We start from the raw sequence: 5659 nt of genomic DNA, 5'->3' as shown, positions 1-5659 counted from the left end.
AAATTACATTAAATTTATAGTTTATTTGCCAAGTCTTTAGTTTTTTTTGGAGTAATCAATTAACATTCTAAGTTAATTAATTTGAAATTGACTTGAACTAGAAAAATACATGCTTAAATTCAATTAACATTATAGGTTAATCAATTTAAAAATGGATAAAAACTATGCTTTATTTACCAAATTTTATGTTAAAATTCTATTTTCAATTAGTACTATCCAGTAAATTACTATTTTTTAATAAAAATATATAGACAATTTTTTCTTTTTGAAACCATATAGACAAATTATTAATGTATGATTACACAAATATTTATCGTTTATTTATCAAAATAACTATCCGGTGAGATAAGCTAATCGTATTATAATCACTATCCGACAATTAAAACCCGATAAATAAAATATAACCATATATTATATCGTAACCGAATATAATATATAGTATATTCAAAATGAACTTAAATTGTTTAAATTCATGTGATATAAATGAAATTGAAATTAATGGGAATAAATATATTAAGTACTAAAGTGCATTAAAGTTAGATCTGGAAATTTCGTATTCGAGTCATGTTCATATCGTGTTATTTTCGGGTTCCTGTTGAAAAAAGTAAACCCAAAAACTTTTGTGACACAACCGTGTTAACATGTTCGGGTTAGTGTCGGTTTCGTGTCGTGCTTTTGGGTTACATGTAATTTTGTTATGTATTACTGATAACTTTTAAAAATATAAGAAAATATTGTACTATTTTTAAATACTTTATGTCATTTTTATATTAATATGTTAACACTAACTATTGAAAAGTCCACTAATATCATATTAAGGGATATGTAATGTGATTATAACAATTTAAGAGGTTCGAATCATATTTGCAAGTTATAATTATAATTTTATTATCTTTATTAACAAACTGACATATAAAAATACGAAAGAATATAACAATAATTTTAAATATTTGTGTCATTTCGTGTCGTTTTCGATGAACATATCAACCCTAACCCAACCCAAAAATTACATGTCAGTTTTGTGTCAATCCAAAAATGACAGATTACCTACTAAGCTAAACTCAAACACTAAATTACGTGTCAATTTCGTGTCGTGTACACTTTTGCCACCTCTAATTAAAGTGAATCAAATATGTTTAATTACATTTATTGGGCCAAAATTGGGAGAAGAGAAATAATTGGTATTAAATTGCAAAAATGAGAGGGCTTAATTCGCAGAAAATAAAACTTTTGTGTCCAATTTGAAATAAAATGGAGTATAAAAGCCATAAGATTCAACTTTTAGGGTTGAGATTAACTCTCTTTCACACCGCCTTCATTATCTCTCTCTCTTCCCAGCGGCCATGGCCGGATTTCACTCAACACTTCACCGTGGGTCAAGGTTCGCCGTTTATGCCTCCACAAGCTGTCATCGGCGTCGGCAGATTTGTACCTTTCATTGCGACATCCCGCAACAGTCCCGTTTTTCCTTTTAGGTTCTCCTTCTCACCACTTAAATCTGATTCTTTTTTATTTTCGTTTTTACATTATTTTTTTTTCTTCCCAAGTCCCTTCCCAGACGGTTTCTTTGGTATTTCTGTATTTATTTGTTTCGATTTACTATTCCAATGGTTTGGATTTTATCTTTTCCAGATCCGGTGGTGTAGACGATGGCGGAGATGGTTCTCTCCTATGCCATTGCGGATTCAGACTCCTATAATGGTGGTTACAGGTATACAAAGAAATGAGGCGGAGGAGTAGGCGGCTTGGTCAGCCAGGTAATAGGCTAGATCCGTAAAGTTTTTTCCAGATCCGGTGGTGTAGATGATGACGGAGATGGTTCTCTGACTTAGGAGTTCCTTTTTTTTTAGTTTCTATACTTATAAGGAGATATCAGATCTGTGTAAATGGAACTTCAAAAATCCATTGTTGTTCCTTTTTATATTTATTGATTCGTTTTTTGTTCAAATGAAAGAAAACATTCTAGGTACTTTTGCTATTACTTTTTGGTTATTCTTTTTTTTTTTTGTTTCAAATCTCATTAAATTTCTTATCTAAAACTATTTTTTTAGATTTTTACTCTCTGATGACCGGAAATAAAAGGCGGACGCATCGTCCAATGGATCCAATGGATCCGGTGAAGGTAAAACAGGTAAATGGACAAAAGGAGAAAAGGATGATTTCATTTTTAAACTTCATTTAGTCGAGCTAATTTTTATTCTAATTACTAATGTTAGTTTAGTATATTTTTTTGATTATGGATTTAATACTTAATATATACATTAAAATTGGAAATAATATAAAAAGATCAGGAGAGGGTGAGAAATGTTTACATATTCCTCACTTTAAAAACAATGGATTTTATAACAAATATAAACATTTTTATTAAGAAGAGTTTCTAAGAAATTGGAATTTTGAAATGCGAAGAACATAAATTTTTTTGGAAGGTGAAGCACACAGAAACGTTAGTGGTTAATAAATGTTTGTGGTGAGTAAAGAATAAATATTACTAAATAGTAAGTAGCATAATGTAAGCAGTTTTGGAAAACATGAATCTTATGTTTGGTTATTTGGTTTTATACTTAAGGTTCTAATGATTAATGGTTCTTCAAAGTTGCATAATACAATTTGAATTATGTATTCTAGCAGGTGCCATTGGGTTATTGCAGCAATGCACGTAGGAAACTCACCGCCTTGTGTACTTTGAAACTGTGTCAAAGTAGATTTCGAAGAACAGAATTGGTATATTATATCCTTGTACAATTAATTTGTTATTGGAATCACCTTTAACTTTTGAGTGGCTTGTTTGTTGCCTCTGTTTTGCTTAACAATTTTAGGACATAAATTGTGTAGTATTGATGTTCTCCAATCATTTTTGTTCCATGTTTATTTATTTGTTATGAACTGCGGATCAAAGAAGCTTTGAGCTATTTCTTATGTTTTATAATTCATATTGTATTATGTGCGTATAATATGCATTTATTTTATATTTTATTAGGGTACAATTTTATTATACAATAATTTCTTATTTGTTTAATTTTCTTTTGTTTTACTGATGGAAGGCTCCGTAAACTCATGTTGACGGAATATATTTCGTCAAATGTTTCTGTTGAAGGTTTTGACTGTTCAAACGTCAGTATGAATGTCAGGTATGTTTGACAGAAATATATGTCAAAGAAATTTCTGTCAGTAAACTGTCAGAATATCTGTCAACGGACTGTCAGGAAGAATCTTTAATGTGTATTTCATCTACGGTTTTCTTTCCGTCAAACTTCCGTCAGTAAATTATGTCGGAATTTAGGCCTTTTTCCATCAGTAAACATGTATTTTCTAAAAGTGAGTTAGTTTATCTAAAGGATTAGAGGATGATCAATAAACAAAGTTGTAAATGTAAGCTTAATGAAAATAAATGAATATGTTTATCTCGAGTCAAGCTTACTCTATTTATAATAATGTTGACTTGTAGAAGATGGTTAGAAATATTGGGGCCTAAAATCTCTCAAGGCCACATGACGTATGGTTGTCGGGATCTGGTGTGATTATGGTAACGACTCGATCCTCGATTAGGTCTAATGAGGCTTCCCTAGTCAAGCTTCTAATAAGTAGTCTTTTTGATGTACTTAATTGATACAGATTAAAAGCGATAAATGGAGGTTTTAATCGTAAACCAACAAAGATCTTCTTCTCTAGCTAGACTAGAAGGAGTGAATCCCGATAAACAAAGGTATAAACCTTAATCTCAATGAGAAATGATATTTGATTGATAAAAGTTGCCTTATCCTTACAAAATGAGGGTTTAAATACAACCTCTAAATGATAAGTAAAGGACAGGAACTACCCCTATTAGGGTTACAATATGGTTAATAATAAAGGGGTAAGGTAGGTAATGCGCCCATACAACTGGTACAGAGGTGCAGGTACGGAGCGTCAGAGGTTGTTGGTGAATTCCTTTGGCAGGAAGTAAATTTGAGAGCCGCCTAGTGTAGTTGTTGGTACGCCTCATGGCGTACGCCTAGATCCGCCCCGCTCGCGTGTCCAGGCGATCCGCCCTCTTAGATACAACCTCTGTGGGAACGCCGAGAGGAGATCCGCCAAGGCGCGTGTTATTATTGATCCCAGTTAGGATGTCCGCATCATTCTCTCCTTCTTTTAAAGAATTCGGCACTGGCTTGTCTGTGTTGTGCTCCAAAGGGCCATGTGACTTCCACGGGCTAAGGTCACGAACATTGAACGCCGGTGAGACTTTACCAAGCCAATTTGGCAAAGCTATGTGATAGGCATTGGCATTGATCTTCTTGGTGATCTTATATGGCCCGTACTTTCTCGGTCGAAGCTTGCTGCTTGTGGCGTTGGCGAGTCTCTCTTTTCCCAAGTGTACCATAACCTCATCTCCCACTTCGAACTGTAGGTCCCTGTGGTGCTCATCCGCCTTAGCTTTTAGTTTCTGGTTTCTCTCCTCAAGAGTCTCCTTCACCTCTTGGTGCATCTGGACATAGTCTTTGGCTAGCTGATTTGCAGTCACGTTTCCTTTGGGAAGATGGGCTATATCAAGGACGTGATTCGAGGTCTTAGTGTATACCACCTCAAAGGGTGACTTCCCAGTTCCCGAGTGTACAGATCCATTGTAGGCGAACTCAGCTTGTGCTAAAACCACGTCCCACATCCTGGGCTTATCCTTACATTTGCTGTCTGTCCGTCTGTCTGAGGGTGGGCGGTGGTACTAAACTTCAGAGAAGTATCAAAAAGAGCCCACAAGGTCCGCCAGAAGTGACTCAGGAACTTTGTGTCACGGTCTGAGACAATGCTCTTTGGTACGCCATGTAGTCTGACAACCTCTTTGAAGAATAGCTTGGCAGTCGCTGAGGCGTCGTTAGTCTTACGGTATGGTATGAAGTGTGCCATTTTCGAAAACCGGTCAACAACCACAAAGATGGAATCCATGCCTCTCTGAGTTCTGGGTAACCCTAGGACAAAATCCATGGACAGATCCTCCCATATGGTTTCTGGTACAGGCAAGGCTAGCTGTAAGCCAGCATTTATAGCGTGTCCCTTGGCGGTCTGGCAGATATAGCATCGTTCTACCAGGTATGCCATATCTCTTCTCATTTTGGGCCAGAAATAACGGGAACTCACTGCTGCATATGTCTTGTCTCGCCCGAAATGTCCCCCCAGGGATCCGCCATGTAGATCTCGGACCACCTTCTCGCGGATAGAAGTGCAGGGTAAACAAAGTTGGTTGCCCCTCATTAGATACTCATCCATCAAGTGATACGTCCCATCCCCAGGTTGGTGCTGGCACTTCTCCCAGATACTTCCAAAGTCAGGATCCGCCAGGTACTCTCCTCTGATGTGTTCGAAACAATCGGTCTCCAGTTTGACTGTTTTTATTAGTGCAACCCTCCGACTCAAGGCGTCCGCCACTATGTTCTGTTTTCCCGCCTTATGGATGAGCTTATAGGGGAACTTATCTATGAAGGCAGACCACCGGGCGTGCATGGAACTTCGAAGTTGCTTCTGACTTCCCAGGTATTTGAGAGCTTGATGGTCAGTGTAGAGGATGAACTCTTTTCCCACCAAGTAATGTTCTCATACTTTCAATGCCCTCACTACAGCATAAAACTCTTGATCATACGTTGCCCACCTTTGCCGTGCCTCACAGAGCTTCTCACTGAAGTATGCA

The 5659-nt window shown here is 36.5% G+C and overlaps 1 long non-coding RNA gene across 2 annotated transcripts; it reads left to right on the top strand.

The window, feature by feature from the left end:
* The first annotated feature begins 1298 nt into the window (after positions 1-1298).
* LOC136225766 (uncharacterized) lies at positions 1299-2940 on the top strand. 2 transcript variants are annotated; one of them, XR_010687293.1, is made up of 4 exons: positions 1299-1475; positions 1633-1966; positions 2052-2131; positions 2629-2940. It is a non-coding gene; the product is annotated as an uncharacterized lncRNA (long non-coding RNA). The 2 variants fall into 2 exon arrangements; XR_010687294.1 differs by having other exon boundaries at positions 2626-2940.
* The last annotated feature ends 2719 nt before the right edge of the window (positions 2941-5659 follow it).

Source organism: Euphorbia lathyris, chromosome 4, assembly GCF_963576675.1.
Source record: "Euphorbia lathyris chromosome 4, ddEupLath1.1, whole genome shotgun sequence".
Classification (NCBI taxonomy): domain Eukaryota; kingdom Viridiplantae; phylum Streptophyta; class Magnoliopsida; order Malpighiales; family Euphorbiaceae; genus Euphorbia; species Euphorbia lathyris.
This window is presented reverse-complemented; position numbering and strand designations above follow the sequence as displayed.